This window comes from Polyodon spathula, chromosome 14, assembly GCF_017654505.1.
Source record: "Polyodon spathula isolate WHYD16114869_AA chromosome 14, ASM1765450v1, whole genome shotgun sequence".
NCBI lineage: Eukaryota > Metazoa > Chordata > Actinopteri > Acipenseriformes > Polyodontidae > Polyodon > Polyodon spathula.
In genome coordinates, this window is record NC_054547.1 from 39,454,650 (window position 1) to 39,482,523 (window position 27,874).

A 27,874-nucleotide genomic window follows, 5' to 3' on the forward strand; every position below is an offset into this window, starting at 1 on the left:
CTCGGAGTCTTATTTTCTACTGACTGCACTAGGTTTATGGAAGCTCGTTTCTGTTCTAGTAAAGATTACTGATTGCTGTGTGAAGCACAGACACCCTCCCTCTTGTGTAACCCTTGTCTTTTACTGCCCTCTTTTACGGTTCATCCTCCTATTCCATCCTCCTGTAAATTCATAAAGTCTTTTAAGGAACAGTTCTTTAATAAATTGGATTCCTAAAAAAAATAAATAAATAAATAAATAAATAAATAAAATGAAATGAAACAAATGGCTTAAATTTCTTCAATTTGTAATCGTTCCCTCCGCTTGTTGACTTCTGAGACTGTAGTTTAGTGGACTGTGACACACCTGTTTAATACAGTCAGTGTTGGGCTGAGATCTTGATGAAACTAATCCAGTTACAGAGGACACTCTCCATTAAGGAGCATTGGTGATTGGTCGTGTGTCGTGCTGATTGTTTCAGATGGAACTGTGCAGCTTTCTTCTGCTTTTGTCATGCATTTCCATAGTTTGCCATTTTTTAAAATGCTTTACCTGTGCAGTACCAAGAGTTCCCAATGCTTTATTACACATTGTTATGCTTTTACTTGGGGAAACTTTTATAATGGAATCCACTGCATCCCATTGAAATACTCTAGTTCAGTCGTAGATTTTGTAATAGTGCATGTTTTGTGATCCATTAATTCTCTCTGTCTCATGTTGCCTCTCGCTCTGTAATGCTTCTCGTCCCAGAGGATGATGATATCATTCCTTATAACACACATTACCAGAGAGCTCTGTCAACACGCTTCCCTGCACATCTCTTTACATGCATATATTCTCTTTCCTCATGTTAAGTAATGGGTCCATATTGATCAGCTGGAGTGTAATTCATTCTTTTCAGTGCTGTGGGAATGTGGTGCTGCTATGTTAATTTCATCTCCATCCAGACCCTAAAGTTGTTCATTATGTCCTTTTACCTGTTAAACCTGGAGTGGAATGGCCCTCCAGGACTGAGATCAGACACCTCTGGCAAATATGCCTCTCTAATATAAACAGGCAGGCATTGGACCCCCGTTATCTTAGCACAGAGAGTTTGTTTGACACTGGAGTTGGAAGGAAAGAGAAACCTGGAGTCTCTTTTTATTCTAACGTGATTTTATTCAAACATTTAAAGAAGATGGGTGTTCTGATTACGAGACTGAGCCTCTCATTACAGAGATGTGACAGTGCTCATTATCAGAGAGCTGCAGAAACAGCAGCCGCTGCTCACCCCTGTCCTCGGGTGCGTCACTGCTGTCCCGGAGCCTGTGCTGTGCAGCTGCGTGAGGAACTGGGTTGCCTCTCCAAGGTGACTGGAAAGTTACTTGCCGACTGTGGAATAGAGCAGCGAACCCTAGGACTGCTGCCATGCCAACTGCATAACACAGACAGTGCCTGCCTGGAGGAGGATCTTTAAATAACATATTCATGCATCCTTCAATTCAGCTGTAACTTAACCAGAGTCACATTGTTTGGGTTTGTGGCAGTCCTGTAACAATGGTTCTGTTACCGATTGCATTCGAGAGCGGCTTTCAAACAGCAGCAACAACACGTACAACTGGGTTTGTAAATTAGGAAAAATGGTTTCACCCATAAATAAATAATATATTAAAACTTAAAAGCTGTACCAACCAGGTTCGGAATATAGAAATGTGCGCGTGTGTGTGTGCGTGACCCTCAGGTGAAGATTGTTTGCAAGAGGGTCCCAACAGAGCGCAGGCTCCAAAAAAAAAGAAAACATCGTAACAAACGTTTATAGAAGCTGATAGACTTCCCCTACACTCTTGTGAAGTGCGTTCCATTAGAGAAAGATGAAAAGAAAGCTGCTCCTAATGTCCGAGTTGGATCTGATTCAGGGTTTGGGGAGCTTTTAGTGCTGAAGCTGTGATGTGCTTGGAAGACGGAAATGGCTTGGTTTGTCGAGCTGCAACACTGTGGCCATTCAGAAATAATAATGCAATACTGTCCCGGGTGAACGGTGTGCTCTCAGGGACCCACAGGGCTCCTTCCAAACTGCTGAAGGTTTCCTTTTAAAGCAATGTGACTGTCTCAGAATCAAATGTGATGCTGCATTTGTAAAGCTGAGAATATGTTAGACTGGGAACACTGGGACAGGATAGAGTTGTTTTTAGTCAATGACTCTGGGGATAACAGGTGGAGATGGGGTTTGGTCAAGTGGGTAAAAGGCACTGTACATACTGTTACGCTACCAAGTGATACAAATATACATTGACGCCACCTGGTGGACACCATAGCTCATGATTTCCTCTCCTGATCCTGGTCCTGATCCCATGGTTGGCTGTAAATGATATGGACCTTCAAGGAAATATTCTTCTAGTTCAGTAGGTCAAACTGTTCTGAGTAGAGCTGCTGAAGTTAACAGCGTTGTCCTACGCCCATCTGAACCTAATCCCAATGAAACTGATATCAGATTGGGTATTTCTGCATACTGCTTGAGCAGAAGTCTGGGTTCGGGGTCCCCAGTTCTTGGCTGGAGTGCCTGTTTGCTGGCTGTGGGGTGCGAGTTGTCCCGGGAACCCTGCAAGGCTTTGCATTAGTGGAGCAGATGGGAGTTCAGGCCTGGTGTCATTAGGGAAGCAACATGCTATCCAATGTTGCCATGGATACAGAACCCCCCCCCCCCCCCCCCCCAGCCACCCCCCCCCCCCCCCCCCCCCCCCCCAATAATTTTGCTCTCTCTCAAGGTGACAGTAATCGTTATTGGTTGTGACAGGGGGCAGGAATACAAAGTCACAAAGTGTTGTTATAGCAACCGAGAGAGCCAAAGGATGACGAGATGTAGCCTGTGTCACTCCGCTTGTTTAACTCGTTCTGTGGTTTATCAGAAGAGGCAAGCCTGACCTTTCATTCCACAAAATATGTAGGTAAATATCTAAACAAAGACACATTTAAATGATCGTGTTGAAGAGCCTGCCCTGTTTAAATGTTACTTCTTTTAAACTCTCAAGCGTCGCAGGTTTGTGACGAATGTTCTGCTTCCTGGATATTGCTCGGCCCATCTTTCTGTTGCTGTAGATATAGTCTTTCCTCACAGTTCACCTACAGCAGGGTGCAGCATGTCAGTATAGAGCGACACGGCCTCTTCCATCTTCTAAACATCCCCCACCCCCCATACTGTGACTTTGAGAGCACTGATGCAGGTCTCATGAGTTCTACAGTGTCTGTGAGTGTGTCTGCATGTCTGTCTGTCTGTCAGCTCTTTCCACGCCTCACACATTTTAAAGCACGTGACTCTGGCACGTGTTACATGTCCGCTGTGATGTTTCATTTTCCCGGCCTGTCCAAGGAGGAAAGCAGCCTTTCAGGGCCCCCTGAGCTGCCTCAGTCCATGCAGCCCCACTGAACTCTCTGATGTGACACTGCAGATCAAAGCTTCTGGTGATCCAGGCACCTCGCCTGCTTCCACTTTCAAAATACACCAATCTAGAAACTGGACTGCATTCTGCAAAGGTCAGCACTTTGTACTTGTGAACTGTGCCCCCCTGCCTGGGCTCTTCCTCCTTTAACTTGCAGAGCGTGTTTCAGGCTGGCTGCTGATGTGATGAGCGTGGAACGGCAGTTGCTTGGATGCATCAGATTCAACATGACAGTGCACAGGATATCTCAAAGCCACCCCCCATCAGCCTACTCCTCGTCCAGTGCAAGGGATATCTCTCATCACCCTGCTCCTCGTCCAGTGCACGGGATATCTCTCATCACCCTGCTCCTCGTCCAGTGCACAGGATATCTCTCATCACCCTGCTCCTCGTCCAGTGCACAGGATATCACATATCTTATAGCGAATTTCATTTTAAATGTAAGACTCAGAACTGCAATATCATGGCATTTTGTTCATTCTAGAAAAAAAGTGCTGATGCAAGCTTGCTGTGGCTCCTGACTGCAGTCTTCAGAGAGCCCTGCTGAGAGAGTGGGGGGATCAGGGGCCTCGCAGTCCAGAGCCTGTCAGAGTACCCTGCGCCTGCCTCTCTGCTGGGAGAGTGGGGGGATCAGGGGCCTCGCAGTCCAGAGCCTGTCAATGCAGCCTGGTCCTGCCTCTCTGCTGGGAGAGTGGAGGGGAGCAGAGGCCCCACAGTCCGGAGCCTGTCAATGCAGCCTGGTCCTGCCTCTCTGCTGGGAGAGTGGAGGGGAGCAGAGGCCCCACAGTCCAGAGCCTGTCAATGCAGCCTGGTCCTGCCTCTCTGCTGGGAGAGTGGAGGGGAGCAGGGGCTCCACAGTCCAGAGCCTATCAATGCAGCCTGCTCCTGCCTCTCTGCTGGGAGTGCAGATTCTGCAGTTTTCTTGTGCACTGTGCATCATTTATAACAAGTTTCAGCTCAGTCAAGCACAAGCTGTGTCTGATAAAGGACACCAGATCAAAGTTCTAATGAGCTACAGTGGCACACTGGCTCAGTGAAAGACACAGCAGTGACTTCTCCAAAGACGTCACAGACAGCAGGCAGGCAGACAGGCAGGCAGACAGGCAGGCAGGCAGGCAGACAGACAGGCAGGCAGACAGACAGACAGGCAGGCAGACAGGCAGACAGGCAGGCAGGCAGACAGACAGACAGACAGACAGGCATGCAGACAGGCAGACAGACAGACAGGCAGACAGACAGGCATGACAGGCAGGAGATCTGTCACGTCAGCCGCAGTCAGGCCGAGCCGAACAGACAGACAGTCATCCAGTCCGCAGCAGACAGACAGACAGCAGGCAGTGCCGCAGTGCAGACAGACAGACAGCAGTGGCAGGCAGGCAGGCAGGGAGACAGGCAGCAGGCAGGCAGGCAGGCAGACAGACAGGCAGGCAGGCAGGCAGGCAGGCAGGCAGGCAGGCAGGCAGGCAAGTCTATCTGTCTGTCTGTACTTTCATTCTCTCTGCTGCATTGTTTATGTGTCTTAATGCTAGCCTGTCTGTTTCTCTGCCCTTCTGGTGTTGTATCCCTATCAATTTTAATTCTTGTGTTTGGATTGCTCAAGGAGCCGGTGCATAGCTAAGTGTGAGCATTTGGGTGATGAATAGCAGTGGGTTGAGGAAAACAAATTCTGTGAGGGTTACTACAGTAATATACTGTACTATTAGAGGCCCCCGCTGACCCTGCACCATGTCTCCTGTACTGTTCGTTCTGACGCACGAACTCTGCACTGGGAGCCAAGCGCTGCTACACCACTGCACAGCCTCCAGTGAGATGAAAGCAGCTGTCAGTCATTCTGATGACGCGATCGCTACAAAGCAAGTTGGATCCTTCCATGCCTGAAAACTGCTGCAGCTTCACAAACCCAGTGTTAAGCTCCCAGATACCCTGAGGAGAACCAAGCCTGGAGTTTTTTGAAGTGTAGCATAATTCAGTACATAAGGATGGAGACAGATGCGCTCACACACACACACACTGAGACTGAGACACACACAGACGCAGAGCAAGCAGTACTGCACAGACCTTGTTTCTAATTTTAAATAAGAGTTTCTTATAACTTTCTTAATCCTGGTTTTGTTGTTCTTCACACTCGTAATCGTCCCGTTCTCCTCTTCTAATCTGGATGCGTACATTGTAGAGGTTCCTGTGGACACGTCTGTCGCACTGTAGAGTTTTCTGTACACCACGTCTGGAACCTGTTTATTAATGCTGTCTCCTGTTACCACTTGAGAGTGTCCCCAAAAGAGATACATTTAATCAAGAGAAGCACAATTCATTACTTTCTTTAATTTGTGAAAGGTGGCCTGTGGCTCTTAAAATAAGCCCTGCATAACGAGGGACTTGATTATGTGTTTACAATCGTCGATACTTGCTTTCTAGTCAAGATTGGCTGAAGATCACCCCTGTAAACACACTGAATGATGATGAGTGCTTAAAATCCTTTGAATTGTAATGAACTTGCGTAACATCGATCCACTCCCACCCACTCCTCCAAGAAGCACTTTAAATCTCCTGGCATTGATTCCCTGTGCTCTGTAAGGCACTGGGAGCTCTGGGCCCCTCCACCCCCACACTAATCAGTCCCCTTGCTGTAACGTAATAGGCAGGACTGCTGTATCGAGTTCCCCTCTGTGTGCCTCCACAGCCTGCAGACAGCCATGCTTGTCTTTGATTCATAGGCAGTGCCTTGCTAGCAGCTACTGGCTGCATCTATATGTCGCTACAGGAAGGTAAAGGCAGTTAGCCTCTTCAATCATTTGCACTTTAGCCTCAATTACCAGAAAAACTCAGCAGCATGCTAATAGATGCAGGTGGTGTTTTTTTATTGAAAATGATTTGAAAACAGGACCTTGGTTCTCATCCCCAAATACTTAGAATACAGTTTTAGTATGCTGAATGGTGCTCTGGTCTCTCTGTGGGTGGTTTCATACCTGCGGGAGTGAGATCTTTCACAGTGTCAGTGTGAGTGGTAGGCTGTTACACACAGGCCCCCATGCTCTGCTTGTTTTCTGCTCCCCTGTATTATTTCAGGGCCTGTGTGTGTGTATCAGTGTGCATGCATCGGTGTGTGTATCAGTGTGTGTGTGGGGGGGGGGGGTATCAGTGTGTGTGGGTGTGTGTGGGTGTATCAGTGTGTGTGCGTGTGTATCAGTGTGTGTGTGTGGGGGGGCAGTTTGGGTGTATCAGTGTGTGTGTGTGTGTGTTGTGGTGTGGTGGGGGGTATCGTGGGTGTGTAGCATTGTGTGACCCAGTGTGTGTGTATCGTGTGTATCAGGTTATCAGTGGGGTGTGTGGGGGGTCATAGTGTGGGTGTGTGTGGGTGTCTCTTTGTATGTCTGGTGGTGTTGGTGTATCAGTGTGTGTGGTGTGTGTGTGTGTGTCCAGGGGTGTAATCAAATGTGGGTGTGTGTGTATCAGTGTGGGTGTGTTCTGGGGGTGTATCAGTGTGTGGGTGTGGTGGGTGTATCAGTTTGTATGTCTGGGTGTGTGTGTGTATCAGTTTGTAAGTCTGGGTGTGTGTTTCAGTTTGTACGTCTGGGTGTGTGTATCAGTGTGTGTGTATCAGTGTGTATCTGGGTGGGTGTATCAGTCTGGGTGTGTGTATCAGTGTGTGTGTGGGTGTATCAGTGTGCGTTGTGTGTGTGTATCAGTGTGTGTGTATCAGGGTGTGTGTATCAGTGTGTGTGTGTGTGTATCAGGTGTGTGTTTTCCCACACACATGTCCCCCAACATACACAAACACCCATCAGTGTATGTTGTGTGTGTGTGGTGGGTGTTTCAGTGTGTGTGTGTGTGTGTGTGTGGGGGTTGTATCAGTGTGTGTGTGTGGGGGGTGGGTGGTAGCCACGACACACACATAGTCAACACCCCACACACCCCCATGTGGTGTTGTGTGTGTATGTGGGGGTGTATCATCGTGTGTGTGTGTCCATGTGTTGTGTGTGTGTGTGGGGGGGGGTGGTGTCAGTGTTTGTGTGTGTGTGTATGTAGCAGTGTGTGTGTTGGGGGTGGGGGTGTATCAGTGTGTGTGGTGTGTACAGTGGTGTGGGTGAGTATCTGTGTGTGTGTGTGGGTATCAGTGGGGGGGGTGTATCATGTGTGTGTGTGTGTGTATCAGTGTGTGTGTGTGTGTGTATCAGTGTTGTGGGTGGGGGTGTGTATCAGTGTGTGCGTGTGTGGGGGGGGGTGTATCAGTTGTGTTTGTGTATCCGTGTGTGTGTGTGTGACCCAGTCACCAGTTTGGGGGGTGGGGGGTGTATCATGTGTGTGTGTGTATCAGTGTGTGTGTGTGTGTGTGGCAGTGTCAGTGTGTGTGTGTGTATCAGTGTGTTGTGTGTGTACAGTGTGTGTGTGTGTGTGTGTGTGGGGGGGTGTGTGTGTGTGTGTGTGTGTGTATCAGTGTGTGTGTGTGTGTGTGTAGTGTGTGTGTGTGTGTGTGTGTATCAGTGTGTGGTGTGGTGTGTGTGTGGGGTGTGTGGAGGGTGTGTGGGGGGTGTAGTCACACATCATGTCAAACAATGACATGAGTGTGTAATTGGTTCAGGGGGTGTACTGTTGTGTGTGTTCCAACACACCCCATCAGTGTGTGGGTGTGGGTGTACTTTTCACGTCCCACACACATTCTGTGTGTGTGTGTGTGTGTGTGTGTGTGTGTGTGTGTGTGGGTGGGTGGGAGGGTGTGTGTGTGCGTACGTCTATGGAACGCTTGCTTTCAGTCTGCCCTGGCAGGGCGCAGTTCAATCCCAGTCTCATCGAGGGTGCGTGATCGATCCCAGCTAATACTCTGAGAAGCTCTCTGCTTCCTCGGGGGGCTGTAGTTTCATCCAGACCTCGTATACGATTAGAAACACGCACCCCCCCGACCTCTCCACATGTTGAGAGTCACTTCCCGTGAATTCTGGGATCTCTATGAGATTGTTGAAGCTGCCACTTGAACACACAGCCAGCGAGACAATGTTAGCAGCCTTATTTTGGCTGAATGTAGTTTTATTTTTTTTAATCATCTTATATTTGTATAACTAGAAGGGTGGCTGAATTGTTAGTGCAGCTGCAATGACGAGCGTAAACAATACACAGGCACCCTATCTTTATAGACAGAACATTTGTATCAGTAAGTGCGTTTTATTTTTTAATCCCCACAGGTCAAGTTGGGAGAATTGTTCTATTAATGGGTTTTTAAAATTTATTTTCATATTTACATCCGCAGATAAAATGTTTGAAATGTGGACTTGCAAAATTCTTCCACCTGCGGCTCCTTGAGTTCGTCCTTGTGCGTCTGCATTGTCATAATGAGGGAAGTGCTGTTCTGTTGGTAAAAACACTGAGTTTTATTGACAAAACATATGCTTAACTTGGCACTTGCAGGACAATAAGATTGAGTCCACTGAGCTGTGTCCCGAATACCTCTCCCACCTGCTGCCTGTCAATAATCTACGATTGAGCCATGCACGCACACTCACACTGCTGTAGCTTATCAATGTAATGCACACATGCCTTTTGAAACTCCAGTAATCGGTGTTCATTTGGAAGCAGGTATTTTTTGAATGTGTCTGTTGCTGTGGAGAGTCCCGCGTTCTTTGCATGCTGCCACAGTTCTCTTCGGTGTCTTGACGGGTGCCCAGGTCTGTCCTGTGTAGAGCTGGATTGCATTGTCATCTTCAATTATGTTAAACATAACACCACTGAAAGCCATTATGTACCCTGTCCAAACTCACAACTTCCCAATTCCTTAAACTAGGAATGACACATGCTGTAACCCGAGTGTCTCTCTGAAGCTGTGCGCTTGACTGCTGCTGGGTTGGGAGACAGCGGGGAGTCAGGAATATACATTATTGAAATATGTTAGTAAAGACACACATGCAGGTGTTATTGTGTATGGAAGTTTGCCTCTTCTCTGTTCTTGCCATGGTGTATTGAGTTTAGTGTAGTTGCTCTTATTTCCCATTCACAGTGAAAGCGGTGATCAATGAATGGAGGTGATGGGATGGGAATGATGGGGCTGCCTGTGTGGCGCAGGTATAGCCAGTCCCAGCAGCTTCTTGTGCAAAGCACACTGTGAAACATTGTGCATAGGCTATTGCAATTCCTACCATGCTACACCATTGTATTATTTAAATGGATGAGTGCTGTCTAGAGTGGGGTCAGTCAGGCAAGAAATGAATCCCAAGCACGGTATACAATGGGTGTTAAATTATGAGCCTGGTATTAAAGCCTTTAACAGGTCATTGCACAAACAAGAAAACGCCTTCACGCCTGTGAACACCACAGAGCTGCTTAAGCATTCGGAAGTGTTGTTTCTTAGTTCAATATTCGTGTTCTCCGGGGTCAAGCTGGAAATCCTAGTTGTTAGACATTGCAATCCCACAGAAGCATGCAGAATAGCACAGTATTTACCACAGTGCTTGAAGACACTCCTGTTTCCTGGGTCCTGGTCAACATGCCTCTGATTTATTAGCAGTGATGATTAGGATTATTAGCAGTGACTAGCCTTGTACTCTAACAAAGGGTTATTGTAGGATACATTGTAGCACATATTAGGACAGGAACGTTTCTCCTGATTGATGTGACTGCAGGTTAATAGAAACGTCGTTCTCACTGGCATCACCTTCAAGAGTGTTTCCATCAGCACTGGATGCAACACATCCCCACACAGCAGCCAGCACTCAGGCAGCTTGCCGAGCTCTCCAAACCCAGTGCGGCTCTCTGTCTGCATTCACGATGACGGCCGGGACCACCCCACAGGGGGTGTGCGGGGCCCTCACTTCTGTGTTTGATGGATGTCCTCTTTACTTGAATCTGTTGAAGCCCAACCAGTTTGTGACACTGTTCAAGGTTAGTTAGTGAATGGTCATTTGTTGTTGACTTTGACATCTAATGGGCTTCTGTTGTGTCAACAGACACGCTGTCAACACAAACTCCACTGGAGGAACTATAAAGTGTCTTGGTCTGTTAAGTGAGCAAGTGAGCATCTCTGGAAGAGGGACAGAGAAAGAGAAGAAAGAGACGGAAAGGCACGGGGACCGCTGATCTCAGGAAAGATGAATGAACTTGAGATAGCCGTGGCAGCAGATGAGAAACCCATGCAGAATGGAGGCCCAATGAATGGGCTGGATGGCAGCGTGGACAGCCGGTGCCAGTATTCACCCCCAATCTGCGCACCGGGCTCAGCCTCCAGGACCTGCATGCAGAGGAGGGACGACCTCCTGCTCTGGGTGGTGAAGGGCCTTGTAGAGTCAGGGGAGACGCACAGACCGTACACAGCTGTGCAGTATGGACAGGCTCCGGCTGCTTCTGTTCACAAGGTCATCATGCTGTACACCCACAGCAAGGGACCAGCGTCACCACAGAGTCCCAGACAGCCAGAGAGACGCAGGGCCACCACAGAGCAGCTGAGGTTACCCATGATGCAGACCTTTGTGTTCCTCAGACAGAGGACAGACGAGGAGGAGGAGGAGGAGGAGGACCGGAACTCGCCAGAACTGCAGCCAGTCGTAAAGTATGATGGGACTGCAGTGTGACTGCACTGAAATCAAGATGCAGCTACAGTGCAAAGACAGCCTGTCAGAGGACCCTCTTGTAGGCAAGACGTTTGCTTAGAATCTGTTATCTAGTATCTGAATCCCCAGGCACTCCTGTTTTTACTCTTCACAGATGCAGTGTTTGCAGATTTTATAGTCCAGTATCTGATGGAGTGTTCTTTCATTAATCAAAAAAAGAATGCTTGAGGTTTGAAAAAGAGTAATAATAAAATAACTCAAAGGTAATGAACAGCTGGATCATGAATCCTTCTTTAGGAGGTCACTGTGACTACAGCAGAGTTCAGGTACAGCGTCAGGTCCTCTGCAGATTTGTCTGAATAAGTTAGAAGCTGACATGCTGTAGATAATTAAAACGATGGCAACTCTAATTATCAGGTACTAGCTAGTCGTTGTTTGAGTCATGTTTGTGTCACTGATATGATGCCCAGGTTCTGTATTGTCTGGAGTACTGTATGCTAGTTTGTTAACATCGTCACTTCAAGGATGTAATAAAGTAACTTCATTATTGGTTTGACTCGTTCATATCAGAACCCTCCCGGACACCAGTCTGGCAGCCTCGGCGTCCTCTCAGGAGATGTACAGCGAAGCAATCGCAGCTATAACTTGTTGAATTGGTAAATCTGGAATTTAAAGATTCAAATGATTAAAAGGGAAATAAAAACTATGTTTGCTTATGGGTTTCTGTCTCTCAGGATATTGCCTTTTCTGCGGATTTCAACTACCAGATGGTAATGCTCTCTTAGCAGGCTTGTACAAAAAATAACCCCACATTGTGTGCGGGGCTGGGTCCTGCTAGCTGAGGGGTCTCTTACTGCCAGCACGGTTTACAACTTAAAGCTCTTCTTGCCTGTATGCCTACACTGTTCCCATATTAAATGCAACTTCGGTGTCAGTGATAGAGTACAAAAAGAAAATAGGTCACTGATTACTGACTGAAAAGAAATGGGAAGCAAGCCTGTGTGTTTTCTGCTCTCTCTGCCCCCTGTCTGCTTGAAGAGTTCAGGCTGATGTACTGTTACCATGTGCAGTGTGAGTGATTGGGAAGGTGTCCTACTTTTACATCAATGTCATTTAGCTTGGTCTGCAATGTGGGTATCTGGGCTTGCATAGAACATTCTTAGATTTATCTAACCCAGAGAAGAAGAAGAAGAAATGCTGTAACTGTGTTTATTATTATTATTATCATTATCATCACCTGGAGGCACTATGTCCTATCCTGTAGCAAGCTAATGTAAATGTAAATAGCGCTCACCCTACAGCAAACACTTAGCAAATCCCTTTGTTTTGCCTGTGGAACTGCTGTCCCTCCGGAGTCTCTGGATTTATCAAGGCTCTGTAATAACTAATAAGTGTGGTTTGTGCCCAGGCAGTAGAACAGTACTAGCTATATAATTCATGAGGATTAGTAAGCCTAATAAATAAGTAGGTAAATAATTGATGCCCACAGTCAAGAGTGAAGTTGGCAGCGGGCACCCAACGAACCTCGCTTACAAGATGGTTTACTATTGAAATGAACCAGCCTGCCACAGGTCTCTCACACTGCATGTGCATACTGAAGATATCATGTTATACTGTGTGTGTGTGTGTGTGTGTGTGTGTGTGTGTGTGTGTGTGTGTCTATAATAAATCCTGCTGCTACAAAAATGAAACTAAAAGTACTATCACAAAATTAAACTGCTGATGCCTTAAAGAGCAAATGACCCTTGAGACAGAGGTGCTGCTGCTGGTTCAACATGATGCAATGCAGCATCTTTTAAATCCTAGTTCTCTGGGTGTAAACAGGCGCGCTGGCTGGCTTGATGAATGGGCATCAGTCCCCGGATTAAATGACCCCCTGTGCTGTTCAATGCGGCCTGCACATTCCCAATGCAAATGCCTTCTCTCTCTCAGGTAGCTCGAGGCACTTGGCTTCAATTCAATATCTCACTAATTTTCTTTTCTGCCACATTACAAAGCAATGGCCCTGCCAGCTTATGCATTACTGCTAATAGAAGCTCCCTGCCCCCCACTGCTGTCAGTGCTTAGCTTCACAAACGGTAATAGTGAACACTCTGAACTTGCGTGACTGGATGCATCAAATTCTTTAGTTGTTCACAGCTGAGCCCGTTGTGTTTTAAATATTGTTAATGGGAATGATCTTGTCCCTTCTAGCTTGTATAAATATCCGCTGGGTAAAGGCTGTAGATTTATTGACGTCACCTCCAGGTCAGGGCAGCTAGTCAGATTGACAACTAAGCACTGTCACTAGCCCATCAATAGGATTGATGTTAGTTTATTTGGAGATCAAAAAAAAAAAAAATCTGACCCGTTTTGGCTTGAATTGATTTTCCTTCAAAAATGAATGTCGCCACTGGGAATTTGCTTCAGAAGTTCTCAAGTGAGTGAGTTAAGTGAGAGCTGACTATATGCACATATTGTGAATACAACTGTATCTCTGAGCTGGAAACGGTTATGCCAAACCACGGAGTCACTGCAACATGGTGCCATGAGTGGAAAGCAAGGCCACCCCAGTGCTATGCCATCGGAGCTTATCGTTAATGTGTAGCATACCTGGGGATTAATGACTGGGAAAGTAGAGCCCAGCGAGCAGGGGAGCGCTCGGGTCACTGCAGCAGAGCAGAGCCCAGCGAGCAGGGGAGCGCTCGGGGCACTGCAGCAGAGCAGAGCCCAGCGAGCAGGGGAGCGCTCGGGTCACTGCAGCAGAGCAGAGCCCAGCGAGCAGGGGAGCGCTCGGGTCACTGCAGCAGAGCAGAGCCCAGCGAGCAGGGGAGCGCTCGGGGCACTGCAGCAGAGCAGAGCCCAGCGAGCAGGGGAGCGCTCGGGGCACTGCAGCAGAGCAGAGCCCAGCGAGCAGGGGAGTGCTCGGGTCACTGCATTAGAGATTATGGTCCTCCAGAGTTTAGTGTATAATGGGCTTACCAGCTGTGTCTTTAGGTTAATGTCGGGATTACACAGGGATTGGGGCAGCAGGCTGCTCCAATCAGCTGAAGCCGGCTTCTCAAGGCGGCTATGGGCGCTGCGCTACTGCTGATCAGCAATCCGGAAATTTCCTCTGCATTGTAGAGGATTTCAGACCCACAACACCCTTCCCTGCATAGACACTTCTCTTTGAGTAACCATGCCAGTCTCTAAGGTAATACGCAGCTGTGATCTGGAGAGGACAGTATGTTAGGTAATGCTTTGCATTGCCATTGCTGAGGGATGGGAGGAAAGTACTAGGAACAAACAACTAACTAAATAAATAGCTTCATTAATTTTTTGCACATGTTAACTTTGCACATGTTCATCACACTGAGTGTGTTTGTGTGTAAACTGGAATCAGTATCACAGTATGATATATTAATTGCAGTATGGTATATTGCAGTATATCTCTGTGTGGTAGTGGATGGTATATTGCAGTATAATCTCTGTGTGGTAGTGGATGGTATATTGCAGTGTAATCTCTGTGTGGTAGTGGATGGTATATTGCAGTATAACTCTGTGTGGTAGTGGATGGTATATTGCAGTATAACTCTGTGTGGTAGTGGATGGTATATTGCAGTGTAATCTCTGTGTGGTAGTGGATGGTATATTGCAGTGTAATCTCTGTGTGGTAGTGGATGGTATATTGCAGTGTAATCTCTGTGTGGTAGTGGATGGTATATTGCAGTATAACTCTGTGTGGTAGTGGATGGTATATTGCAGTGTAATCTCTGTGTGGTAGTGGATGGTATATTGCAGTATAACTCTGTGTGGTAGTGGATGGTATATTGCAGTGTAATCTCTGTGTGGTAGTGGATGGTATATTGCAGTGTAATCTCTGTGTGGTAGTGGATGGTATATTGCAGTATAATCTCTGTGTGGTAGTGGATGGTATATTGCAGTATAACTCTGTGTGGTAGTGGATGGTATATTGCAGTGTAATCTCTGTGTGGTAGTGGATGGTATATTGCAGTATAACTCTGTGTGGTAGTGGATGGTATATTGCAGTATAACTGTGTGGTAGTGGATGGTATATTGCAGTATAACTCTGTGTGGTAGTGGATGGTATATTGCAGTATAACTCTGTGTGGTAGTGGATGGTATATTGCAGTGTAATCTCTGTGTGGTAGTGGATGGTATATTGCAGTATAACTCTGTGTGGTAGTGGATGGTATATTGCAGTATAACTCTGTGTGGTAGTGGATGCTATATTGCAGTGTAATCTCTGTGTGGTAGTGGATGGTATATTGCAGTGTAATCTCTGTGTGGTAGTGGATGGTATATTGCAGTATAATCTCTGTGTGGTAGTGGATGGTATATTGCAGTATAACTCTGTGTGGTAGTGGATGGTATATTGCAGTATAACTCTGTGTGGTAGTGGATGCTATATTGCAGTATAATCTCTGTGTGGTAGTGGATGGTATATTGCAGTGTGTGGTAGTGGATGGTATATTGCAGTATAACTCTGTGTGGTAGTGGATGGTATATTGCAGTATAACTCTGTGTGGTAGTGGATGGTATATTGCAGTATAACTCTGTGTGGTAGTGGATGGTATATTGCAGTATAACTCTGTGTGGTAGTGGATGCTATATTGCAGTATAACTCTGTGTGGTAGTGGATGCTATATTGCAGTGTAATCTCTGTGTGGTAGTGGATGCTATATTGCAGTGTAATCTCTGTGTGGTAGTGGATGGTATATTGCAGTATAACTCTGTGTGGTAGTGGGTGGTATATTGCAGTATAACTTTGTGTGGTAGTGGATGGTATATTGCAGTATATCTCTGTGTGGTAGTGGATGCTATATTGCAGTATATCTCTGGTATATTGCAGTGTCATATTAATCACATTCTTGTTGTCTGTCTCCCAGGGCATTCTTTTATGCTAGATGCTGCAGCTCAAGACATTTTCTCTGGTAAAAATATTTCAATAAGTAAATACATTTTAAAAATCATTAACTCCATCAATAAGTAACAACAGTCATGATAGTTTTGGTTGAACTAACATGTGTTACTCTTAAATATAACGCTGTGCTTCTGAGTGTCTTGGGAATGCCATTCATATTAATAACACACCCCAACCTGATCTTACTCTGATTGTCTTGGGAATGCCATTCATATTAATAACACACCCCAACCTGATCTTACTCTGAGTGGTTAACAGAGAGAGAGAGAGAGAGAGAGAGAGAGAGAGAGAGAGAGAGAGAGAGAGAGAGAGAGAGAGAGAGAGAGAGAGAGAGAGAGAGAGAGAGAGAGAGAGGTTTGTTAAACTGAAACTAAATAGGCTAAAAACTGTATCACTCCTACACCTGTACCCTGCAAATCACTTTGCCACAGGAACATTTTTTACTCAAGTTACAAAATCATGTAGTGAAGTGTTATCTGTGCCATCCATTCGTCAGAACAGCAATATGCTGTTTCTGCAAGAGCCTAATGATAGCTTTAATACAATGCACTGGCTGATTGTAGGTTTTGTGGAGCAGTCTGGGATCGAAATATTTCACAGTGTATTGATCTGAGTGGCCTCCTTGTTCTGCCTCAGATCCCTGCAGTTTGTTTAGCAGTTGATTAGATCTGATGATAACTGAGCCTCATTTATCTGTCCAGGAGGCTGGGAGGATAATTAATCCATTAATACATGTGATCAACAGTTGATGAATGAAGATTAAATTAATACAAGTACGTCGGCAGTGATGGGCGGCAGGTGGCCTTTAGGATGATCTGCTCTGAAAGCCACAATAGCTGCAAAGGTAGAGAACGAGCCCCACAGTATCGTTCCTCATCCTTTCATCACTGCTAACAACCCTTCAAGTAAGGCACTGTGCCCGGTGTGCGTATTCCACCCCTGCGTTCTGGCATTGTGGCGTTTAATAAGCCAGGCTAGAACCCCTGAGGTGTATGTCTCATTTACAAGGGGGTCCTGGCAAAGCTTCGCACGTGAGCCCCGCATTGTACTGCGTTCTGGCACAATACCCACCTGCCTGACTGCAGTGTCCGTGTCGTCACAACGATCCTAAACGCCTTCTTTATTGGTCCTCGGATGGCTGATCCCAACGAGTTTCAGCGAAGGCAGCAGGTGCTCCGGGGTCCAGCAGTTCATCACCAATTTAAAAAGCAATTCTCACCGATAACCTCAGAGAACTGCTTCTTCTGAGGAAACAAAATCAAACCCAGCTCTGAAATCTGGGAGATTTTCATGTAGCCTCTGTGAAGTCAAGATGTTTTGAAATACTAGTTTCTCATCCTCTCTCTGTTTCCTGGTGTTGGAAAACATGGATTGAGAATTGATTAGCAGTTTGCTACGCATGTGGACTGGCAGAGCTATACTGGTGTTTTTTTCTGAAAGGAGACTAATATTGCAGATAGCAGACTGTTTGGTTCAAATTGCATGTACTGCTTACAATTGATAGAGACCTTGTGTCTACAAGTTTCTTGCCCAGCATTGACTGCAAGCTAACTGGATAACAATGCTGTGGACTAGAAGGGAACAGGCTCTAAAGACTTCAGAGAGATCGAAAGAGATAATGCCACTGGGATCAAAGGGGGTCGCAAGGAGATAACAAAAGGCAGATGTATGGACCTTTTGTCTCCAGGAGTGTGAAGAATGCACTGAGTTCAGAGGTTGTCACACTAGACCACACACACAGACACACACACATTAACACTCACACAATAAATTAAATTACCTTTGCAATTGGTTAAGTGTCAGAGAAAGGGGAGGTGGACCATCTATACAGAAGGGTATTTAATGTCATGCAAACATTGTAATGATGAGTATTCTGTTTGTCCTGTACCTGGGACCAGACTCCCTGCATATCTCAATAAACCTGGCAACTGATTGAAGAAAAGGACTCTGTGCATTTTCTTGAATCTACTTACTCACCATCTATTTTTTGTAAGTTACTTCACCTGGTTCCATTGAGATGATTGGACTCTTATCAGCTGGCACACTACAGTGCCTCTGTAGTTTTGTTTAGTCTTGTGAGTGTGACCCCTGTATGGGCACTGTCAGATTTACCTAATACCTACAACTTTGCAACTGGATTTTGTTTTAGATAAGTACTTAATAAAGAAAGCAGCTTGTGTCTGAGAGGAATGGGAGTCTGGAATGTATCCAGGGTGGGTGTAGCTTGATCACGCTGCTCCCCTGAGAGAGGAACAGATTGCTGTGGGCTGCTGAGTGATGTCACAGTGCCACCATGCTAATGAGGAGTAATGGGAATCGGAGCAAGAGAAAGAGACAACGTTTATACTTTTTAAAAGTGTTTTTTCTGTCTGGCAATGAAAGAAGCATTGAATTGACACCACACTTTCAGTAACAGTCCTGATGAGATGTGAGACAGCCAATGGCCATATGATTTATAGTGTGTGCGTGCGTCAGTGTGCGTGTGTGTGTGTGTGTCAGTGTGTGTGTTTGTGCGTGCGTCAGTGTGCGTGTGTGTTGGTGTCAGTGTGCGTGCGTGTGTGTGTGTGTTTGTGCTTGCGTCAGTGTGCGTGCGCGTGTGTCAGTATTTGTGTTGATGTCAGTGTGCGTGTGTGTGTGTGTCAGTGTGTGTGTATGTGTGTTTGTGCATGCGTCAGTGTGCGTGCGCGTGTGTCAGTGTGTGTGTTGATGTCAGTGTGTGTGTGTGTGTGTGTGTGTGTGTGTGTGTGTGTGTCAGTGTGTGTGTGTGTGTGTGTGTGTGTTTGTGCGTGCGTCAGTGTGCGTGCGCGTGTGTCAGTGTGTGTGTTGATGTCAGTGTGCGTGTGTGTGTGTGTGTCAGTGTGTGTGTGTGTGTGTGTGTGTTTGTGCATGCGTCAGTGTGCGTGCGCGTGTGTCAGTGTGTGTGTTGATGTCAGTGTGCGTGTGTGTGTGTGTTTGTGCGTGCGTCACTGTGCGTGCGCGTGTGTCAGTGTGTTGATGTCAGTGTGTGTGTGTGTGTGTGTGTCAGTGTGTGTGTGTGTGTGTGTTTGTGCGTGCGTCAGTGTGCGTGCGCGTGTGTCAGTGTGTGTGTTGATGTCAGTGTGTGTGTGTGTGTGTGTGTGTTTGTGCGTGCGTCAGTGTGCTTGTTTAGGGTCACTGCTTCAGCCTGCCTGCTTTTTTATTTTTACTTTCTTTTTATTATAATTATTTGAAAGTGTATTGCTGTTTAAGGTAGTACAGTGCAATCCGGCTGTCTTTGCTAGTCAATCGCAGCAGAGACTCGAGGCTCACGTCATGGGTTCACTCGCATGCAGGCTGCATTAATTGATGCTGAGGGTGAGTGAGTAGATACAGAATCGTTTCTAGATGTTCATTACATAGACAGACGAGTGCCTGGGAGAGACCAGCCTGTCTGTGCCACCCTTGCTCTTTCAGGCACAGGTGTCTGAGCACGTAAACATCGGCTTCACTCGAACCTACAAAGTGGCTTTGATTTAATGGCTGTAGGAGTTTATAAGATACAAGATAAAAATGAATTACCTTTGTAGTTTCGTAATGTTTGTGCATTTTATTTCAGAACAGAGTTTAGAGCCAGGTAACTGGAGCCTGTAAATTAATAATAATAATAATAATAACACAGAAAAGGAGAAGCCGTACTTCTAAAGTTTGAAGATGCATGGTGTTGGTGAACGCTCTGAACAGATCACATACCTGAATTAGGGTACCATGCACTCAAAAATAGGTGTTTTGAAAAACCAATTTGAAACAGCATAACATAGATATCAAAACACGGTCATCAATAACAAGTGGAAGATGAACGATCTTGTGATAGGACACATGAATTATTCATGTCAGCAAGACGTTTCCTTAAAAAATAACAGGTAACAGACTGCATTTAAATGCTGGCGCAGACTGCTAATGGAAACGTGCTGAGATGTAACAGCTTGCTCGAGTCCTGGGGAAATGGTACCAGATTTCAAGCTCCAGGTGCCATCTGACAAGGAGACTAAGGCAAGGTCTGCCTGGATCCGGCCATTCCCCTTTCAGCCAAATGTTCTGTTTATTCCACTCGCTAGTAAACAGGTCACCTTTACAACAGTTATTACCTGTAGTGCAATATACAGGATGGGGTCTATAAGGGAGGCTCTAGGACTGTAGAAAGCAGTAGCAGAAGGACAGACACTCGCCTTGGGGAGTAAGAGGGCTGTGAGAGGAGACTGTGAGAGGCCTGGAAAGGGGCCTCTGAGAGGCTAGGATAGGGGACTCTGAGAAGCTGTAAAGGGGGCTCTGAGAGGAGACTGTGAGAGGCTGGGGAAGGGGGCTGTGAGAGGCTGGGGAAGTAGGCTGTGAGAGGCTGGGATAGGGAACTCTGAGAACCTGTAAAGGGGGCTGTGAGAGGCTGGGAATGGGGGCTGTAAGTAAAAGCAGATTTCAGAGCTCATGCCTCTTGTCTGTGCCGGTGCTTCACATTGCAGCCCCCTCCAACACCAAGCTCACAGAGGTGTAGCCGTACGCAATGCAGTGAATGGCACGGTGTGCAGGTGGCAATGTCTATCCTGATGGACTGCTTTGCATGATAAAATGACAGATTCCTTTTCATCCTCATTACTGTTCCTACGTACATCATACATACTGGATTAAATGCCAACCTTCACCAAACTGAAAGTCATCGTGGTGCAATACTGTCCAAGCATTTCCACTTTCATGCATCACAAACCATTCTAAAAGACAAGCTGGACTTCCTTCTATGTACGGTGTAGTGTATATTGTACACTGAACACTGCATACTGTATGCTGTCTCAATTAGCCAAGGGAGGAACCCAGACACCCTGCAGCCACACGGATTACTTACTTCCTGAGTTAAAGGGAAAGTTTGCAAACTTAGCTCAACTCTGTCAACATTGCAGATCTGTATACATGCCAAGGAACGATAACTCCACTCAAAACAGCAGACCAGTAAACTAATCTAATACACTAATATTAGATGATGACACCCAGCTACATCTGTCTGTAAAACCAAGTGGTGTCTCTTGTGTAAAAAATGTGATAAACTGTCTTGCTGACATTTAGGTATGGATGTCTAATAATTTCCTTATATTAAGTTCAGATAAAACTGAGACAATGATTTTCAGATCAAAAGATTAAAAAAAACATATATATACATATATAGATCTGGGATAGTCCTTCATGAGATAGTTTCCCATACTCTCAGGAAATTGAAATGAGGAATCTGGGTGTGATTTTTGACCCTGACTTCTCCTTTGAGCCACATATTTGGAATATAATTAAAGTGTCTTTCTTTCACCTTGCCAAGGTGAGGCGCTTCCTTTCACAGCATGATGCTGAGAGACTGATGCATGCCTTCATATCTTCTAGGATTGATTAAAACAATGCCTTGTTCTCTGGAATTCCAAACTGTGTTCTGTCACGATTGCAGCTTGTACAAAATACTGCAGCCAGGGTGCTAACCAAAACAAAAAAAGTGAGCACATTACCCCAGTGTTAGCATCCCTCCACTGGCTCCCGGTGCTGTCCAGGATTGACTTTAAGGTCCTTCTTATCGCTTATAAAGCCCTAAACGGTTTAGCTCAGGCCTGTTTGAAGGATCTTTTAGTCCCGTATGCCCCTGGCCGGCCACTCCAATCCCAAGATGCAGGGCGGCTATCTGTCCCAAGATTTTAAAGCAAAGGACAGGTGGGAGAGCATTCAGTCACAGGGCAGCTGAACTCTGGAGTGCTCTACCATGCACAGCGAGAGACACACCTACACTTGAAATTTTAAAAAATAAATTAAAAACATACTTTTATATCTTTATAGTATTTCTTTTTTTATATAGTTTTGTTCTGATTTATTTGGTTTGAGTTCCTGTTGCTTTTATTTGCTTTAATTTTAAAATGTTGTTTTCTCTTGCTGTTCATATTGTTTTTATTGTACGAAATGTTCTTCTGAATGTCCTTTTTCTTGTTAAAAGTGCCTTGGGCTTGCCATGAAAGGCTCTTTATAAAATTTGATTTGATTTGAATATCTATGCCCAATTTGCATTTCTTTTCCAGTGTAAAAATGGAAGATATTTAATTGCTGTCCCTGGATAGTCTTTATTAGATGTTACTTGGTGCTGAAGGTGTTAACTCTAGAGATGGATGGGTGGATTGATATTCAGCGCGCTTCAGCCTCCAGCTCTGTCTGTCTCTGGACCCTTTCCTGTGCACTTTACAGAGGTAGAGAGCAAGCTTTTCTGACAGCTGATTCTAGCAGTAGGACCGGGTTTCAGTGCAGCCAGCTAGAATAAGACAGGGGATCTCAGTGAGCTTTTCCCTGCTCTTATTGTGTGTCTTGCAGGGGTCACCTGAGGTTAGCACAGTATGCCCCATCTCTCCTGGTTCTTGCTTCTGCGGGGGCTGCTCGGAGGGTAACTGGAAGGGCTTGTGGCTGGAATGTAAGGTGTGGGATTGGGTTAAACATGCACAGAGGCTGCACACTCCAGGGGGAATTCTTAGTTGCTTTTCTGAGATTTGTTTGAGCACTCGGCAAGGCACAATTCCACTAGGCTTGTTCATGCTTCTGCCAGGACATATGTAGCGGACGCTCCGAGACCCTTTACAAGCTAATCAGGATGGACTTTCTGTGTACGATCTTGGAAAGAAAGCAGTGCTGTGTCTTGGCTGCTATTACAGTGTCTCTCAAACAGTGCCCTTAGATGTAGTGTTTTAATTTTTTTTTTTATTGATTCCGCTTTCTGTTTTTATTTTTCAAGTTTCCACATGTCGAGGTACCTGTAATAATTCTCTTCTCACTCTGACCCAGGAAGCAGCTTCCTGCTTGTTGTTGTGGCTCCTGCCCTATAGATGGTAGAACTGTAAGAGCGAGAATTAAATTCAAGAGTGTGAAATTTGAGGAGACAACCCCTTCCAGTCACCCCCCTGTCATATTGCAGCTGCTACAGTATAACCTCTGCTTAATCAACATGGAACGAGTCTGTTTGTTTGCTCTGTCGTCATGTGTTTTTATATAAATATTTTGTATATATATGAATGAAGCAAGTCTGTTTGTTTCCTCTGTCGTCATGTTATAGTCCCTGTGGCCAAAGGCTTCTAGCCATTGAGCAAATGGTGCACGTTCAGTAGCATATGGTCACCCCAGTCCCGTTGGTTGGATGGAAAGGCAGAAGGATGAAGGTGACAGGCTGATGCAGCGTCCCATATGTATAAACAGGCTTACAGGAAGGTGTTCAGATGGAGCGTCACCGCTGGCCTGGCATGTGGGAGCTGTTCCCATTCCATTTAGGCAAATGTTGAATTTTTTCAAGATCCTTTTAAGATCCTTGCTAGATCCTTTTAAGTGGGAAATCTCTGCTACAGTTTAAGTACTTTGCCAATGATTTGCATACAACACTACCCGTTGAAAGGTAGATAATAAGGCAGCTATTACCATGTAATAACTAGACAGACACCAGTGGTTCCACCTTTTCAGCTAACAAGATGTTGTTCATAAGGGAATTTCCTAACCCTAACCAGTAATAAGCATAGAAGAGGAGGAACCATTGACAATTAATAATACCAAAATGATCACGGATTCAGACATTGATTGGAACTGATTGGCAAAACAGTGTAAACACAGAAGAGATAGCCGCTGTAATATTCATTAGTCCGCTGTATCCAGTCTTCTCGAGCTGGGCTTGCTTAGGGACACAATGCACAAGAAGGCTGCTGGAGTGGAGCCTGAGGCTGCCCTGTAGTTTGTAATAAGTGTCAGTGGGTATATTGACATGCATACAGTGACACAGCCGCTTATCAAAGGAGACAGCATCCCTTTGTGTACAAACTAAAAACAAATCCCACAATGCACTGGAGTCTGGAGACGTGAAAATAGTGTTCCAGGTATTCCATTTACTTTCACAAGTCATGTGGGTAGCTGGAGACAAGACACTGCCAGTGCTTATCCCTCTCTGCGGTGCAGATGAGCATTGGGACTCCTGGTTAGCAGTCTGGTCCTGTCTATCACTGGAATAACAAAAAGAACAAAAAAAAAAAAAAAAAAAAAAAAATCTTCATATGTGAGCTAATGCTGCTGGAGAGAGATAAAGATGGCTCTTTTTTGAAGCTTCAGAAGCACAGGATGCAGACAGTTTCTTGGATACTGATTAGAGAGAACTTTTTTTTTTTGGGAATGTGCATTTGTCAGCTGATTTGAACAGTGACAGATGTACCAAAGTTATACAGGTGACTGCTTCAGCCATCTCCTTAAGGGATGCAGTGCTTCAGAGAGGATCCCCATTAAAACCCTGGTGATTATATACTCTAGATATACAACACTGATAATCCAGCTGCGTGTCAGTCTTTGAAATTAATCAATTAACGTCTTTTTAATTGTCTTCAATGCATTTTATTTTCACATACACCAAAGAAAATTCTACAATCTCCCATGGGTTTTCACACCACTGTGCTTCACTGCTATCAGAGGGAAAAGTCTGCTGTCTGTAGACTGTCTGCATTGTCGTGCTGCAAATAAACATTGAATGCAATTAAAACGGCTCCTTTTTATAAGAGAAGGCTCAGCTAGAGGGTGCTGCAAGGCCATTTCATCACAACACCATCTAGAGCACAGCTGCTTCAGTCATGACCATGCTGTGTTCCAGCGACCCACTGTGTCCTGTCTTCAGCAGATACACAGCTAGACTGAGAGCGGAAGAGAGAATCCTACAGCAGGACGTCTTTCAGCTCAGAGGGACCTCCCTATGATGGACGAGGCATCTCACGCTCCGATCCTCAGCACCCATTCACAGTGTGGTTTCTAAAGCTCACTGTGTTCTGCAGATACATAATCTTCATTCCTGTACGGAACCCCATAGATCCTACGCCCCCTTGTTATTGTGCATTAGCAATGCTGTTTCAACTGTTAATCGCTGAAAGACATGAAGGTGGGCATTGTAGCAGTGTAGGAGATGGATGCCTACAGGCATACCTGAGCTGCAGAACACACCCGCATCCATCATCCATTTCCATTCCTATCCATAGTCTGCATTTGCCACATGCAAACATAACTCAAGAATCTGTCAGGAACTTCACTTGCATTGATTTGTTAAACAGGAATCTCTTTGTTTTTTCAGCTGGCCTTTGTTGAAGGTCATTCATAGGACACCCAGTCACGAGTAGCTGGGTTGTTTTCATTTAGTAGCAAGAAAACAACAAAAAAAAAAAAAGATCGATGTTCATCAACCCTCATGGCAAAATGTCTGGAACAACACAGGGAATCCGGGACATTATCTTTACATGCATCTTGCAAAGGATAGATTATATCAATGAGGGCTCTGTACTGACTGTACCCCACTGTTTAACATTGAACTCCCTGCAAAAGCACCCCTAGAATGCCCTCTTAAACCCTTGGCTGCTCCTCTGAACCCCTTTATTGCCTCGCCTCCTCTTCGGGTGGTTTCTCCATCGCCGTTTGGTACCAGCGTGAATTCATCTTGACAGGCAGCTGCCTCTCACAGTTCTCAAGGAATTGAATCTGGAAAAACAATCCCCTCTGAGGGAAGAGTTTTCTTCCTTTCTTTTCTTTTCTTCACTACTGAGTCACACAGCTCTGCTGACTTAAAAAAAAAAAAAATTGTGTTAAGCTTTACTTTGCAAACCGAAACCATTCATATCTGTGAGATTGCAGAACCTGAATGTGTAGCTGCTGGTGTGTGTGGGCAAAGGCAGAGAAAACCAATAAGAGCCTTCTTTATAATTCATACTGAGCTAATGCAGAACCACTCGAAGTTAACTTGCAGTTGGAATTCATTAACAGAGGAAAGCTTGGAATTCGCTAAACAACTCCCTGAATTGACTGCGACTGTCATTCAGCCGGTAGCAGCAAGAGCTTGACTCTCCAAACCCAGGAGTTGACCGCAGAATCTAGACAGCGAGGATACACCTGCGCAGTGCTGTGATTCAGCAGGTTATACTGGATCAGAATCTAGACAGCGAGGATACACCTGCGCAGTGCTGTGATTCAGCAGGTTATACTGGATCAGAATCTACACAGCGAGGATACACCTGCGCAGTGCTGCGATTCAGCAGGTTATACTGGATCAGAATCTACACAGCGAGGATACACCTGCGCAGTGCTGCGATTCAGCAGGTTATACTGGATCAGAATCTACACAGCGAGGATACACCTGCGCAGTGCTGTGATTCAGCAGGTTATACTGGATCAGAATCTACACAGCGAGGATACACCTGCGCAGTGCTGTGATTCAGCAGGTTATACTGGATCAGAATCTACACAGCGAGGATACACCTGCGCAGTGCTGCGATTCAGCAGGTTATACTGGATCAGAATCTACACAGCGAGGATACACCTGCGCAGTGCTGCGATTCAGCAGGTTATACTGGATCAGAATCCACGGCCACATTTATAGCATTTCCCTTTTTTGTTAATAGTGTTAGCTAAAACCTCATAACTTAAAAAATAAACACATAAATACAAAGTCCGAGTCCTGAACCGAGACGCTGTTGTGTCGTGTGTTTACTTAATAAATAAACTCTGTTGACCAGACATTGGCGTGGTGTTCCAGTGGACTGACGGCAGCACAGATGCTGACAGTATAAAGAGCGTGTGATTATCCCTGTCCTGTCAGCACCCTGCAGCCTGACAGCATGTCATTACTGAAGCCATTTCCCCCCCTCCAATGGCTTTGAATTCTCCGGGAGAAGTGATTTGCGTCTCCTCTCTGTTTTCTTCACCCTTCCGCGCAGTATGCTACTTGCTATTCAATCATTACGTTGTAATAAACATTTGACATTGTTAACCTTCACAGTTTGGTTTTCAGGGGAGTTCTCTTGAAAACATTTACAGAAAACTAACCCGCATCGCATATTGAAACTGACAAGTTTCTATAAACAAACATAGTGTGGCTCTCCATGAGGGCTAGAGCAGGGGAAGAGGTTTGTTTTAGAGCATCTTACCGCACCTATCCATGGTAATCATGGGATTACCCCTGAAATACGTGGTTGATGCATTCAAGGGATCCCCCTAGTGATGTAGAATCCTCAAAAAGAATCCAGTGAGGTAGTAGGCTGATTTTCAGACATTACCCTGCCAAAGGCATTCTCTGCATGTGTTGCTTTGTAAAGCATCCATACCGAGATCTGCAGCTCCACCAGTGCATTCGTTATTCATGACCACAGGTAGAGTCTGAGTGAGCCAATAGAGGGATTGCCTGTCAGGCCCGCTTCCGAGTCCCTCCACGTGCTTGTCAGCGAGATTAATGACGCTTCAAAGCCTTTCCAGCACTGCGAAATACAATGATCTGGGAGCCCCTGACGAAGAAAACCATCCCTGCCAGATTCATGCTTGAAATGTTCATTTGCACCTTTTTGTTTTGGTGAAATAAAAGGAGGGGGAAGGGGAGGGGGTTGACAACCTTTTAGTTATTATTAGAATTTAGTTTTTAGCTGAACTGATCTGTGGTCGTGCAGCTCACATATACTGCAGTGCCTGAGCTGAGTGCGCCTTTGTTCTAAACAGGATAGAGTTATTAATTATTAAAGTGCAAACATGGTAGAAAAGTCGCTTCAGTTGGATGGATCTGAGGGTTTAGTTTCCTCTCGGCTGTACAGTATGATGCAATGCACAGGCTTGACGCCGAGCATATGTCCAGGTGCAGTACTGCACTGTTATTCTCTGAATGCTTTAGAGAACATGCCATCACGGTTGTGTGCATTCTAAACACAATCAGCAGTGTTTTGATATATTGGGGTTGATATTCAGTGGGTTCGTTGCTATCTAAGTAATTGCTTTTAATTACCTTTGATACACCACATCACTGCACCCTCACTGCTGAACGATTCTCTGCTGAGAGTTGCAGAACATTAGTATTCTTAATCTCTGCGGTGACTTTCTTGGGTAAAGTTACTTCTAGCCACAGTACTAAACCATCTGTAAAATGCTGAAATTACTAAAGCAAAGCCATTTGATACCAAACATTTAAAATCACTGTTGCAGTTTTCTTTTCTTTCAATTATTAGGAATTGCTTGTCGAATTGCCTCATTATTTTTAG

At 45.5% G+C, this 27,874-nt stretch overlaps 1 protein-coding gene across 2 annotated transcripts in view; it reads left to right on the forward strand.

The window, feature by feature from the left end:
• Positions 1 to 27,874, forward strand: part of LOC121326839 (chloride channel protein 2-like) — a 131,359-nt gene that overhangs the window by 38,151 nt on the left and 65,334 nt on the right. The window lies entirely within an intron of this gene.